We start from the raw sequence: 16,489 nt of genomic DNA on the forward strand, positions 1-16,489 counted from the left end.
ATACTTTAAAGAAAAAGGCCCCCTTAAATAAGTAACTTTCATGTGATTTCCCTTGTTTTGACGACCGTGTGACATAACCACTCGGATGGACAGTAGCATGACAATATGTACGTCACCAAACTGTTAACAATAAGTGAATTACAATTACAGTATGTCACTTTTTAACTATTTTCGGCTCTAATTTAATAGGTAGAGAAGGAACAATTTTTTCGTAAACGAGGTACCATTCATTAACAATATTATAGTGTATTCTTAAGTGAACAGTAGTTAGCGTGTGAAGTTACATTTCTAACGTGCAGTGCAGTTGTATTAAGATGAATTAAGCACCATGACGTATTTTCAAATTGAATGTTATGGTTGTCCTGCTATCTTCTCTTGAAGGAATTGTTCCAGCTCTAGTCATCCTTGCATACACTTAAAATTTACTATTCCTTACGCCTGAAACAGGAACAACACCAGCGAAAACCCGAGCGACAACACCGGCGACACCAGTAATAAGTCCGCCAAAATGGATTCTTCTGTCTTCTCCTCATCCTCTCGGTTTTTCTCCTGAGTTTCAACTTTTCCTAAAGGCGTAGTATATGATAGGGGGTTCCTGTTGCTCTTGCTGTACCTCTTCGTGGCGCTGATGATGCTAATGATGACGATGATGATATTGGTGATGGTGGTGGTGGTGGTGGTGGTGATAGTGATAGTGATGAAGATGGTGATGGTGGTGGTGGTGGTGGTGGTGGTGGTGGTGGCGGTAGTGATTGTGATGATGATTGTGATTGTGGTGATGATGATGATGATGATGATGATGATGATGATGCAGCTGTCCTAGTGTCCACCGAACCTGTTAAGCAGAGGAAACTCAATATAACATTGAACAACGTAACTAAATTACACACTTTGAAGTATGTTTTCCTCAAACATTTTACTTTGATCACATTACTGTGTTGTTATTGAATATTTTAAAATCCACACGTAGTTAGTGGCCAAGCCTGTAAAATAAATGTTTATTTAATTGACTTACAAGTTAATACATTGTGGTGGAGGGTATACTTTTTACAATTATTTATAATTACGGCTTGGAAGTTGATGACCTAAGAATCACAGGAAAATAACTTATAAAATAGCCTCAAATTTGTGAAAAACACATCAAAATGTAAAAAAAGACCAAGATTTAATGATAATAATAATGCCAATAATAATAATAATGATAATAATAATAATAATAATAATAATAATAATAATATCGATAGTGATTCGTAGGATCTCAGGTTTGAAGGATCGCCGGTTGTTTTGAAAGACATTCCTGTATATTGAAAAACTCTTCTCTACTTCAACTGACGTCATGGGCACATACTTAAAGTGACCAACGTCCGCTGGTGAAAAATCTTAATCAAGAAGTCAGTGTTTTTATCTTGCAGAACTTTCTCGGTTTTAGACATTGACTGGTACCCAATGTTATTTTCCAATACTTTTTTTTTTTCATTTTCTCTCTAACTTCTTGTCCAATTTTTCCTACTCATTATTCCAAATGTTCTTCGAAACCTTTGATATTTTTGACAGCTGAATGAATGCTGTTATCTCTTTTCTCTAGCCATCTTATTGCTGTTGCCAAAATTGAAAAGTTATCATTAATATATGACAAACATTCCTTAATTTGAGAATCAGACAGCAAGCCTTGAGAAACTGCTATAAAAGCAGCACTTTCTCTATCAATATTGTCTTCACTTTTAAGATACAATATGCTGACTGCGAGCACTGTGGCTGCAGTATTTGTACTGTTGCGTTGAATGAAAGCAAACACGTTACACACATGATCAGAAGTTAAGGTTGATGGTAGTACGTTCTGGAATGTAGACTACGATTACATCGTAGACTGAAAAATTTTCCTCAAAAGAAGAAAAGGGCCATAATGCAACAAAAAGTAGAACATTTCCTTAAAAATGACCAGTAAGCAATAAAAGACAAAAAATGCAAATGAATTCAAAGTAAAAGTAGGCATAGACTACATATTGGTTCGTGTTGAAATGAAACAAGTTCATATTGTATCCTGCATTGTCTGTGATATCTCAGAAAAAAAAATGATAATTCATCAACTTCCAGTTCTAGTCATCACTCATCAACTCTCCACTATTTTCCCACCTCCCTTTTGATATTCCCAACACATTAACTCTGTGTCTCCTCACAAAATTTTTAATCTTACCTGGTAGCACAGGAGTCCTCACATTTGTCGATCTTCTTTCTTCACTGATGTGTTCCGTCATGATATGTTCGTCCCTTCCTGGACATCCGAATGGTGGGATGTTCTACGTCCGGAATCTTTTACAATGCTATATGTTGCGTGTAATCATGTAAATTGTGTTTATTTATCACTGAACACCAGAATATATCCCTCTGTGTTGTTTTTTATTATTAATCTATTTTTTATTGTGCACATTTTATTCAATTGTCGGCTTCTGGTTTGATTAAGTGAATCCTAGTTAATTACTTACTTGTAATCTAATACTAATATGTATACTAATGTGTTTATTTTTATTTTTACTGTGTATATTTTTTATTGAATTATCGGCTTTTGTTTTTATGTGACTCGTATTTGGTTCTAACAACATTAATTATGTATTCCACTATGTTTATTTTTATTTTATGAGGCAAATTTTATGTAACTACTTCTTTTTATCTCATTATGTACCTAAATTGTATCAGTATGTACTTAATTCCGATCCAGTTGTATGTTCAACTATGTAAGCAAGTTTTAATCCTTGTTGAGTGTAAGAGAAGGCCTTATGGCCTTAACTCTGCCAGGTTAAATAAAGCCATTATTATTATTATTATTATTATTATTATTATTATTAGTATTATTATTATTTACCGGGGGAAAACTCATCATGCCATTTTTAATATCTTCTTGGAATAGATAAATGTTCAAGCATTCTATTTCTTTCCGCACACCACTCTCTCTCGCATCTTAAAAGATCCCAGGGGGCCCCACCGTGGAGGTCAGGAGAGTGGATTTGACTAATTAGGCCCTCCGGACTTCACCGCAAGGATTAAATATAAATTCCAGTAGAGTTTTTGACCCCATCATAGACCGGGAAATCCCAATTAGCCTTTGCCCCCCTTATTGAGTCTAAAGCATTATAAAGATCATCAATGTGAAAAGACCAGCTAAAATCCTTATCGAACATGACACCAAGAAAGTTAGTCTTAAAGAATGATTTAAGATTAAAGTAAAAATGACAACATGTACGTCATGGAACTGTCAACAGTAAGTAAATCATTTTAAGAAAGCCGTGTTTATGTACAGTAGTGGCAAAAAAAAAAAACCGGACCGATCCTTGTACCTGATTTCAGAGCGTTGTTCACTCAGAGCACGATAGACTGGTAACTAAGACCTTCGTGGTTCGAATCCCGCCTGGGAAGGAAACTTTTTTTTTGTTCCTTATTCAAATTTATTCTCAATACTTTTCGATTGCAGCGATATTTTACTACTTACTTAATTTATTGTTCCGAGAACATGAATTTTACCAGCTATCGAAATGTATTCGGAATAAATTTGAATAAGGAACAAAAAAAGTTTTCTCCCCAGGCAGGATTCGAACCACGAAAGTCTTAGTTACCAGTCTATCGTGCTCTGGAGTGAACAAGGCTCTGAAATCAGCTACATGGGTCGGTCTGGTTTTTTTTTCCACTACTGTACACTGGCAGAAGAAAGTTTAAACTGTTAGTAGTCAGTGGATAGCACGAAGGACATATTAATTGCAAGTTTGCACTGTATTTTACAGAATTTTTACTTTAAACCTCATTACCCAATTTTGACTTACTCCACTTCTGCTGTGAACGGCTCGTATATTAACTTGTAAAGTGTTGATACGTTGTCAACATCACTCCTAACTATCTGAAGATGGCACATGAATGCCGAAAAGTGTATCATTGTGTAGCATATTACTTTTTATGCTAATATGTGAATAAACAATCACTTAGCAACTCGATAAGCTACCTAAGACGGCAATACATTATTTACTTATATTCAATTCCTATACTTACTTACTGGCTTTTAAGGAACCCGGAGGTTCATTGCCGCCATTGGTCCCTATCCTGAGCAAGATTAATCCATTCTCTATCATCATATCCCACCTCCCTCAAATCCATTTTAATATTATCTTCCCACCAACGTCTCGGCCTCCCTAAAGGTCTTTTTCCTATACTTTAGCTTAACGGAAATTACACAGCATGCCTATAAAAAAACTTTATCAGTCAGGTAATCTATTAGTACTTTTATTTTTATTGTAATTGTAAATTTAAAATTAATTATAATTATAATATTGCAATTGTATTCTTCATAATATTGTAGTTGTAATCCCCTGGTAGAGGAGAACTGATGCCTTAACTCTACCAGGTATAAACAAAATGTATACTACTACCACAGTCTAGTTACTAGTAAAATGATGTCAAAGCAAGCGCATTTTTGTGACCTTGACGTCGTGCGCGGGCATCAAGCGCTAAGATGGAAAGAGGAAGGTTTGTGTATATTAATAAGCAGCCTGTTGGATTAAGAAAACAGTAGTGCACAAAACTTCAAACGGAACATGAAATTTTATGCAGCAATTTTTATATGACTTCTTTCTGTTTGATATTATTGTCTGTAAAACAAAGGTACTAATACCAATTTCTTAATATTGCAGTTGTGTTTTAAACGTTAATAACATAATAAAGAGTTAAGAAGGAATATTCACATGAATTCCATAGTAGTACAACTATACTGTACTAAATGGATGAAACAACACATTAATATAGAAAGTGATATCCCCCCCCCCAAAAAAAAAAGCGATTGAGTATGACATGATAAGTTGAAATTGATATTGATGGTACCTTTAGCCTTATAAAAGTAATCAATAAACTAATCAAACCAATATTACAGTACAAAGCAAAGTTACCTAGGTGCTGTATATGTTTTAAGACGTTTAAGTGTAACTGATATTCAATAACAAAACTCTTATTGCATTATGCTTTTAAGGAGATATTGATGAGCAACTTCATGTCATCAGAATATTAAATTATTTTCTCGAAACTTGCTGAAGCTATAGAGCTGGTACAACACATGGTCACATATCTTTTGCTTATGATGTAACAGTAGTTGCTTTGTTAATTCATTTCCTTATAAACAGTTTCCATGCGAATATTTTCAAAATGTTCAATACACTATCTTCAGTAATACGTATTTACGGTATATTAGATTTACGAAAACATTCTGTAAGGCTACTAAATAAATAGGCTTATATCTGAAAATTTCACTTTTCTATAAAGAAAAACTTGAGAAAATATTGCTTTCGAATAAAAAATCAAACTTGTGAAAAATGAGCATTAAAATTAAAACTTACATTCTTATAATGCACTTATACTTCTCAGACAAATCTAAAAATTAACATGGATACAGTTTTAATAAGTTCTCTTCCCTTTATCTATTGAATCAGTGCTGGCCATCCCTGAATATAGCTCGACCAAGCGACATATACTACCTCTTTCGTCTGTCTCTTTCCTTTCAGCTGTAAAACGCTCAGGCTTTCCTGGGCTCTAAAGCGTGGCTTGCTCCTATGGGCATCAATTGACATGACTGGACTCTAGTATATACTCGTACAGTCACGAAACTCAATACGTAGTAAATATGCATCCATAGATAGTTGCCAACCACTAGGATCGCTAATATTGCCTCATTACAGACAATGCTAAATAGTAGCGGCACAGTCAATTGTTCCCAGCACCCTCACAACTCAATCTTCGTTACTGTATGGTCTGTTTTTCTTTTCACTCTGTGTGTTTTTTATGCTTTGTCCAATGAGGCAGTCCCGTTATTGGGAAAGCTGACAAACTCTCTCTCTCTCTCTTTCTCTCTCATGCCTACCCACTTCACTTTGCGTGATTCGGGTTCCGCATATTGCGGATAGATGGCAGGACTGTGACCCATTTTCAAATTGCACACCACTTCGACGGGCCAGGTTATGCATGATGTGTATCTGTGAAGAGTTATGTCGTGTACTAGGGTGAGTGTATGTTAAATGTTCGTATAAGTGTAGTGTAGAGAATGGGTGAGGATGATGATGGTGAGGAAGGGGAAGGAGAAGGGGAAACCCAGTGCCGGCACGTAGCCTACTCCTCTGAGGCGCGTAAAGTTTTTTCACAGGTAATACTGTGATTTCTTTCGATCTAGCACAATAAGTAGAAATATTATGTTGTTTCTATTATACCTAGGTATAATGAAGTTCAATGCTATTCATCCGAGAATATATTATCATTTATTAAACTTACTGCCCAGTCACTTGGACTTGGTATAAGACCACTAGTCTGCTTACTTTCCTATTTAATTCACCTTCAGACTTGTATTCAAAGCTGTATTTTTTATATGGTAACATTCATCGTAATATTAGTCTTCGTGTAAAACACATGCTGGTGAAGAATTAATGAAAAGTACGTGCCCTGATGTATCGTTATAAGGAGAGGAACAAATTGAACAGTTATGCGTTGTTTATACACTAATAATAATAATAATAATAATAATAATAATAATAATAATAATAATAATAATATCAATACTTCACCTGACATAATTAGGAACATAAAATCCAGACGTTTGAGATGGGCAGGACATGTAGCACGTATGGGCGAATCCAGAAATGCAATAAAGTGTTAGTTGGGAGGCCGGAGGGAAAAAGACCTTTGGGGAGGCCGAGACGTAGATGGGAAGATAATATTAAAATGGATTTGAGGGAGGTAGGATATGATGGTAGAGACTGGATTAATCTTGCTCAGGATAGGGACCAATGGCGGGCTTATGTGAGGGCGGCAATGAACCTATGGGTTCCTTAAAAGTCAGTAAGTTTTAAGTTTAGTTTTTATAATAAGAATATCAGATATATTAGTCGCCTGGAATCAAATCAATTGCACTTTATCAAAAAATCTGAATTTTTAGGAAAGACGAAAAACTAGTGCAGTTACACTCCGAACGGTGATTTTACTACTAAAGTTAAGGTAGATAAATAATTGCAGTTTGACTCTAAACGGGCAGTTATCACATTCCCTGCAAAATCATCCATTAAAACATGTCTTAAACACATACATGTATTTCATAATTTGGAGAAAGTGTAGTTTGATTCTAGACGACTCATTATACATACACTACCCCTACAATGACATTATAGTTGATGGTGGTCTTATAACTACTTCATAGGCCTACTACTCTTAATACCTGTTAAATGAAAAATATTATCATTACCCTACTTAGTCCTTATTGTAATAGGGATCAAGGAAGTTTATAAAACTTTCAGAATTGGAAGAAAAAATCAGCAATATTTTAGAAAAGTATTACGGAATAAGAAAAGAAATCCTAGAATAAATTTGTAAAAAACATAAAAAAATAGTAAATGATTATGAATCATTTAGTTTATGTGACAATTAGAAACTAAGGCCGGGTGCATATAGAATCAGACGCGAACTACGTTTTGCTTTATGCATAGTTTACAATGACGCGACATGACACAGCGACGCGACATTATATAAATTATGGCCCAATAGGAAATCAGAATTCCATGACGTCACGACGCAGATCGCGACGCGACGAAAGTTGAAATTGAGTTAAATTTTACCGCGCTACGTTACCGCAATGCGTATGTGTTTTATTTATGATGGCGTCGTTTGCAGCAAAATTGAATACTTTTTCAGATGTGATGTTGATAGAATTGGTTAAAGAATACCCTGCATTATACACAAGGAACCGTGAGTAATGTCATTAATTTCAAGAGGTTATTCTTTAGGATATTTCAAACAAAAAAGTTTCATATGATTTTGCTTGTTTTTTCTTCATTTTCGAGAAAAAAAATTATTTTATGTGAAACAATTCGTAGCGTATTTTGGGAAAGTCATTGAATTAACTTAATTCCCAATATGCTTTGTCAATTTAAGGGAGCAGTGTATTATGACAAAAAAAAATAGTTTTTGTCGTTTAAATATGTAGAAATTTCATCTGAACAATTGAGGGGCGTTTTCACAAAACTCGTTATCTACATTTTTTTTCGATTTTGAGGTTTTAACGTATCCTTATGTTTTTGGGTCAGGAGAATCCAATGGTGCTATCAGAATTAAGCTAAAGTTGGTAAATATATCAGTAAATTGTTGTTGAAATAAAAGAGATTTTTCAAAACTCGGTATCTACATTTGGCGAATTTTTACAAAACTTGATATCTACAAGAGTTGGCATTAAATAAATGTTATATTACTTATTTTTCACTTGGTGGCCACGCCGGCTAAATAATACTTTGTATACCGTTTTCTTTCAATGTTAGACCAGTTTGTACTGCTTCAGGATGCATTTAAATCTCAACATTCTGTAGACTGTTGCTCAGCAGAACAAGGTTAAATAATATTAAGAAAAATGAGTGAATGTGTGTCACCCAGTGCAACAGATTCCAAAAGCCGCAAGAGGCGTTGAAGTGAACAAGAAATTCTACCTAAATATTAAAGGAATGTTGATTCTGGTAATTTACCAAATGTCACTTGTCTTCACGATCTTGACATCGAGAGCAAAAAGGTAAATAAGCATTGCCCCGAGAGTGATTTATGTTAAAATGACTTGATATGCTTCAGACAAAATTTTTATAACAATGATACAAAGCTGAAGCAGGATATGTTTCTAATCAAGTACATGACAGTTGCAACCCTGCAAGGCCAACTATCACTAAAGAGGAGAAGAAGAGAAACAGATCTGTGACGATTTGCTACCATGTAACAGATGAAGATGTATCATGAGTGTTTCAAAGGACAGATTACAACGTCTGGCTAGAAAATATGTAATCACAGGACAAATTCCAAAAGAAAATTGTGGTGGTCGGCGAAAGAATGAAAGGGTTGAAGAGCAGACAGATCAGATTAAAAGAAACATTTTGAAATACAAGTGTAGGGAGGCACACTATTCCCGACGAGATACCTGCTGTTCTTTTTTTTTTTTTTTTTTTTTGTCACCTGAACTGAACTTGATTACGTGAAAACGATACAACAAGTGCATTCGGTTTGGTAGTTTGAAATGTTCTTTGTCTAAATACAAGTATTTCAATCTAGGATTTGGTTATCTTGCGAGGTCACAGACATCTGTTCTACATGTGCACAGTTCTTACTGAAAATTAAAGCTTCCTCTGTTGGATTAAAAAAATGGGAACAGTATTATAGGCTTCACAAAATGAATGCCAATTTTTTTTTTCAAATATTAAAGTCGACTATCTGTTTTGACTGCCAGCAAAACCAGACACTTCCCAAAAGTCCTGATATACAGGGTGTTTCATAATTCCTATTACAAACTTCTAGGGGTTGTAGAGGGGACTAAGTAGATAAAGTTTTGATTAGGAACCCATGTCCGGAAATGTATCGTTTCGATGAAAAATAAGTTTGAAGATCGAATCGATTTCACATCGCCTACTTCCCTAGAAACAATGAAGATTTTCCTCCGACTGTACAGATGTCTCATAAATAAGGTTCTTCATGTGGCCCCAAAGGAAAAAGTCGAGAGGAGTTAAGTCTGGCAACCGTGATGGCTAAGGAATTGGATCATCTCGAGCTATCTGCCTTTCCCCGAATGTTTAGTGGAGACGTTCGCTGACTGCAAGAGAAAAGTATGCAGGTGTGCCATCATGTTGGAACCATATTTGCAGACGTAGTGGCAGTGGCAAATCTTCACATAACTCTACCAGTACCTCTTGCAGGAAGATCAAGTACCTGAAACCCGTTAGGCGGTGCTTGGAACTACTCTCGTAGTGCACACTGGCAAGAGCTCATTGTCTCTGGTGAAGAGGGAGATGTGAAATCGATTCGATCTTCAAACTTATTTTGCATCGAAACGATACATTTCCGGACATGGGTTAATAATCAAAATTTTATCTACTTAGTCCCCTCTACAACCCGTAGATGTATGTAATATGAATTATGAAACACTCTGTATAAAGAAGCTAATGAAATATTTTGACATAAATTGATAAAAGTAAAGTGTTATACCAGGATGTGTTGAAATGGTGCACACAGAATGACAATGACAACATCGATGCAGAATATCAGGAAGGAGCTCCATACTAGCTATATATTTCATACGTCAGTATTTGTGTTATCCTGTGAAAATAGGTACCGGTATTTTTTGTGATTGTTTCACCAAAAATTTGGACATCATTATCTAACAATAAAATGTGTGTATACTGTAAATAATATAACATTATTGAGAAACATTGGTGCAGAGAACTGTAGAAAAACATTTATGCTTATTCATGGCTAAAGTGCAAATATTAATATGAAATGTAACATTTTCTAAAATTTTCAGCTTCATTGTGTAATGACAAAGCGTTGTGTTACAATAAATATCAGTATGACACATAATAGAACAAACATTTTGGATAAATTGATATAAACCTCATATTAAGGGAAGCAGATAACGAGTTTTGTAAAAATTCAATAAATTTATTAATATATTCTAGGAAAATACAAATTCACAATTTTGTTTGAAATGTGTTTACCAATTCCATTCTAAGATTGCAATATATTATATTTTTTACGCATTAAATTTTCATCACGATATAGGTGTATTTTAAAAAACAGCTCTCCTGAAAAAACAGGTTTTTATAGATAACGAGTTTTGTAAAAACGTCCCTCAATTGTAAATTTTCGTTCTCAAAAAGGAATTTTAAAACGTCACACTTATCAGTTCAAATTTCTGCGTATTTATTATCATAATACAGTGCTCTCTTAATTGACAGAACATATTGGTAATTAATCAATGGTTTTTCCAAAAGACGAAAAGGAAGCAAAAGAAAATAGTAATATGTGTTACAAGAGCGGTATGTTGATGTTTCATGTTCGAGGAAAAGATTGAAAAAGCGAAACGTAGTTGAGCTTTTTCAATTTCAGAGAACATGAAAACAAACATACCGCTCGTGTATCATACATTATTTTGTGCGAAGATCGTTTATTACATACCTGAAAGAGGAATTTCTAATTAGTTGCAATGAAATCTCCATCTTGGTTTCTGTTCAATGACGGCAACTTTTAAAAACAAAAATATCTATCTTCAACATTGTTGCTATAAAATGTTTTCTGTGTTTACTATATTCCAGCAGGCCGTGATATACGTCTGTCTTTTTTTTTTCCCCCAGTCTACAAATGTGAACTTAAAACAAACGGTAAGGTTATGTAATGATTTATTTTTCATTTTAATATTTTAACAATATTATTTATATAACATATTGCAGTAATAACATCGGCATCTGGAATCTTGTTGATTTTTCCACGGCTTCCTTAATGTTACTTTCATTACAAATGCAGTAACTTTTGTGGTGTTGTAGAGTTTACTTAATTTTTGCAAATATTTAAAAACAATAATTAACAGTGCAATTTAGGTGAAATTGCAGTGGTAAGTTTCCAATTTATAATTATTACTATGTTAAACGTCTCTAAAAATAATATGTTAAAAGCCTAAAGCAGTCAAATGAATATGGCGCTTAAGCGGTAAGAAGAGGGAAATTGTTATGTGTGTTACGTTGGGAATACTGAATGTGGTATTTCACACTTACCGCGTATTGGTTTTGTGCGGAAAGCAAGCAAATACGCACGATCTCGCACAAACAATAATTACATTAATTTTTTGTTTAAAATATCTAAAAAAATAACCCTCTGAAATTAATGAGGGGCTTAGCTGACCATTCCAAAATGAATTGTAGATTAAACAGATTAGTTTGAATAATACGAATATTAAGAAATCAGTATTTAGTATGTAATATTTTCCATGTACTTTATTATTTGTACAGCTTAAGGGGAGGGGCAAGACTGTTACATACACCTCTTAAAATACATTTCTCGGCGATAAAACGATAATTGTAAAATACATTTCTATGTCAAGGAAAATCTCAAGCCATTCAACATTTTAAGGAAAATTAACAGCCGGTTGTGATATATTAATTCCGGCTCACGAACAGTTTCTTACTTGTACTGTATACATTTAAACATTTTTTTCATTGCTCACACCTATTTGCTACACGCTTGGAAGTCAAATCCGAAAATTCTTGCAGCCATAACTATGTCAGAGAAGTCTTCCAAGTCTCAATTTTTCACATTGCACAATTCATATATTCACACGCTATATTTCACATTTAGAGAACTTAAGCCAGAATGCATAATTACTTTACTCCATCGGCAAGTCTATCATGCTATCAAAAAGGAGTGCGTTATATGGCAGTAAAAATTCTTAATAGCCTCCCTATCGGTATAAAAAATGAAACTCAAAACATAAGATTATTTAGGGCCAAATTAAAGAAGTACCTAATTTCTCACGCCTTCTATTCTGTAGGTGAATTCATGACATTCATTCATGAAATTGATACTAAAACTTTGTCCATTTTGAATCTTGCGTACACTACTTTTAACACTTGAATATAATTAATTGATTAACTAGTGGACTTACTAGTGTTAATTATGTAAGATTTGTCCGGCTTACAGCTGTTTCAGTGCTTCACGCTCTGAGGCTCTGAGGATGGTGCGTGAAGCACTGAAACAGCTGTAAGCCGGACAAATCTTACATAATTAACACTAGTAAGTCCACTAGTTAATCAGTTAATTGAAACTTTGTGTTGTATTAGTAGACTATATTGTAAATTCTTCTGTATATATTTCATCTAGACTGTGACTATAAATTAAGACTTTATAATAGTATTAAGTTTTTTGACTTGTTCCATATTCTAGCTGTGAAGCAACGTATGAATGTTAATAAATACAATACAATACAATAGATGCCAGGCAGGAGGGGTAGTTGAGTGCACTTTCTCTTTTTCCAAGAACCTGGTTTGTGGACCTTTAATTGTGCCTCACGGCAATTCGACTGCTATAAATCAATGAAGCAACCCTCGATCATACCATCGAATATGGTATGTACAGTCCTAGTTAAAAAATTAATTTTGAAATTCACAATAATTTTCGAAAGAAGTGAGTCTTTTCACCTTTCAGATACAAAACATGGTAAATAGGCAAAATTAGGCTCTATCGAAAAAAAAAAAAAAACATTATTAAGTTCTATAAAAGTACCAATTTTATGAATATGTTTCTATGAAACGTGTACTTGCAAGTTTTATATACTTATTATTTAAGGATTAGAATAGGTTTTAAATTAAAATCCGAAATCTAGTTATTACAACAAAGAGTAACAATCTGTAAGACTACATTGTAAAAATGTTTCAGTGTCCCTGTAGTGTAGTAGTGTCAGAGTTGTAAGCTCCGAAACCGGTTGTGGTGCTAGAGATGTCCAGTCGGAGCGTGAACTTGCTTATGTCTGTGGAAGCACCGGAGCTCGCAACGAGTTATAGTGGAGCGCTCCGCTCCGTTTAGGTTGTGTCTGACAACGCTGCTGTAGTGGCTAGGTCCATTGTTGCTATCATACCATTGTTGCTGCTGAAGTTCACGAGCAAGGCTTCTATACACTCAATAGGTTATCATATTTTTCATTAGCCAATCAAATGGCTAATTGGCTGATGACGCGCGAAGAGTCCATGCTCATTGGTCCTTTATTTTCAAATTGATAGCGACGTCAGCGTACATTATAAACATAACCGCCTCAAATAAAAACATTACAATGGGTATAAATCAATTGTGTACGTGTAATGGCATAATATAAATACGTTGAGTGTTTATATCATATATATATATATATATATATATATATATATATATATATATATATATATATAAAAGCTTGTACTTACACTTCTCACTGCATTATTTTTCTGTATTTCTTAACAATTCGTCTGCTCTCAATGTCTGCCGTCCGTTTCCGTCTGCTAGTTTTCAGTCTTGTGTTTAAAAAATTCTAACATTGAATATTTTTTAATAACTCATTCTAAAGTTTGGAAAAAGGAGCATGTATCGGTAATGAAATGTCAGCCACACGTTCATTTACAATAATCATTATAACTCAACAATTGATTGTCACTGGAGGCTTTTATGATTAACCCACTGAATATGCCATAAGGACAAAATGTCATAAATCGTTAATATAAAATCAATATAATGAGAATAATTATAGACATTACTGGTATCAGTCGCTAACTCTCCACCCTTTTGGTATGCGACTGTTAGTATAAGTAATATGATTATTTTGTTAATTGTAAGTTATGTACGACCCAGCAAAGGTTACAGAAGAAAGAAAATATGAACCTAATCTAATTATTATACAAAGCTAGTAATACTGTAGGCTACTTACATAGGCCTACGTGATTTATGTAAACTTATCTGTAGCCTCTAACATTCTCGGTCGTTTCGGCTTTATTTTCATTAAAGCTGCTCGAAAATCATGAACAAAATCGTCGTCTTTAAAATGATCAGAGCATAATCTGCTTGTATCAGGATTGAATTTATCCTGACTCTTGTGCGCAATTACCTATTTTTTTTTCTAATTCCTCAATCTTTAGGAATGGTAAAGAGAGACAACTCTTTATTTTTATCGTTAGAATTGTTGCATACCGCAACAGCACACCTTTGACCTGGCATAATGCATTCAAAACAACATAAACAAGAAAAAACACGAGATACTGCTTTGAAGCATTTGAGCTTTGGCGCGCTCAGCTATCTTGTGGCGTCAGAATGGCTCTCCTTTCCCTGTCGATCCCTCGCCAACAAGCTCGATAATAATGCAACCTATGAGAAGTTTAGAAGCCTTGGATCACGAGGCGTAATTCGTTGCTGGATCGGAGGTGAAATGATAAATGAGGAAATTTCTCCACTAATACTGAAAGTTGGACGTGAATGTAGTTGTCCATTTTCTTCTTCCTGCTCCTCAACTAGTTTATTAACCAGCTGCCCAATTTTTTCCTTCGTAACTCTCTTTCTTTTGCCGTTTAGAGAGTCAATATCTGGTAATAGCCCTCGAAAAAAAAAAGTAGCATTGGATCTTCAGAATAATTATCATTCTTATTTATCTTGGCTCTGATATATTCTGATACAGGACCCGCAAGATTCTGGGATGCTGAAGGGGTTTTCTTTTGTTGACTGACAGTGAGGCCCGACTGATATGTCACGTGAATAATCGGGTATCTTCTTGAACATTTTCGACGTCGAGTTCGTCTTGTTCTTCGTCAAAAGTTTCTTGGTCAATAATACACACTGTATTTGCAGAGTCCATGTTGCCAGTAGTTGTTCTATGTATACACATGTAGTCTTTTAGGAAAGACATAGCATCAGCAAGATACCATTTCTTCTTTTTCGATGCTGGAGCACTACTGGGAGAACTTTTGATGGATCTGAGGTATCTGCCGTATGAGTTCCGAAGGTTCTTCCATTTCACTTGACATTCTTTAACTGAAAGTAAAGGAAATAATACCATAATCCGTGGCTGCTGTAGCCTATTGTTTATTATTACTTACTTACTTACTTGCTTTTAGGGAACCCGGAGGTTCATTGCCGCCCTCACATAAGCCTGCCATTGGTCCCTATCCTGAGCAAGATTAATCCATAGCGCCATTCTCTATCATCATATTCCACCTCCCTCAAATCCATTTTAATATTATCTTCCCATCTACGTCTCTGCCTCCCTAAAGGTCTTTTGCCCTCCGGCCTCCCAACTAACTCTCTATACGTATTTCTGGATTCGCCCATACGTGCTACATGCCCTGCCCATTTCAAACGTCTGGATTTAATGTTCCTAATTGTGTCAGGTGAAGAATACAATGCGTGCAGTTCTGTGTTGTGTAACTTTTTCCATTCTCATGTAACTTTATCCCTCTTAGCCCCAAATATTTTCCTAAGCACCTTATTCTCAAACACCCTTAATCTCCGTTCCTCTCTCAAAGTGAGAGTCCAAGTTTCACAACCATACAGAACAAACGGTAATATAACTGTTTTATAAATTCTAACTTTCAGATTTTTCTACAGCAGACTGGATGATAAAAGTTTCTCAACCGAATAATAACAGGTATTTCCCATATTTATTCTGTGTTTAATTTCCTCCCGAGTATCATTTATATTTGTTACTGTTGCTCCAAGATATTTGAATTTTTCCACCCCTTCGAAGGATAAATCTCCAATTTTTATATTTCCATTTCGTACAATATTCTGGTCACGAGACATAATCCTATACTTTGTCTTTTCGGGATTTATTTCCAAACCTATCTCTTTACTTGTTTCAAGTAAAATTCCCGTGTTTTCCCTAATCGTTTGTGGATTTTCTCCTAACATATTCACGTCATCCGCATAGACAAGCAGCTGATGTAAACCGTTCAATTCCAAACCCTCTCTGTTATCCTGGACTTTCCTAATGGCATGCTCTACAGCAAAGTTAAAACGTAAAGGTGATAGTGCATCTCCTTGCTTTAGCCCGCAGTGAATTGGAAACGCATCTGACAGAAACTGACCTATACGAACTCTGCTGTACGTTTCACTGAGACACATTTTAATTAATCGAACTAGTTTCTTGAGAATACCAAATTCATTGTTT

General features: G+C 34.8%; 1 protein-coding gene across 1 annotated transcript in view; it reads right to left on the bottom strand.

The window, feature by feature from the left end:
* LOC138701393 (uncharacterized) overlaps window positions 1-16,489 on the bottom strand; it is a 124,574-nt gene that overhangs the window by 52,528 nt on the left and 55,557 nt on the right. The window contains exon 3 of the mRNA XM_069828243.1: window positions 437-835. The gene's annotated coding sequence lies outside the window, so the exon portion shown is untranslated. The remainder of the gene's footprint in view (window positions 1-436; window positions 836-16,489) is intronic.

Source organism: Periplaneta americana, chromosome 6 (genome assembly GCF_040183065.1).
Source record: "Periplaneta americana isolate PAMFEO1 chromosome 6, P.americana_PAMFEO1_priV1, whole genome shotgun sequence".
NCBI classification, from domain to species: Eukaryota; Metazoa; Arthropoda; class Insecta; order Blattodea; family Blattidae; genus Periplaneta; species Periplaneta americana.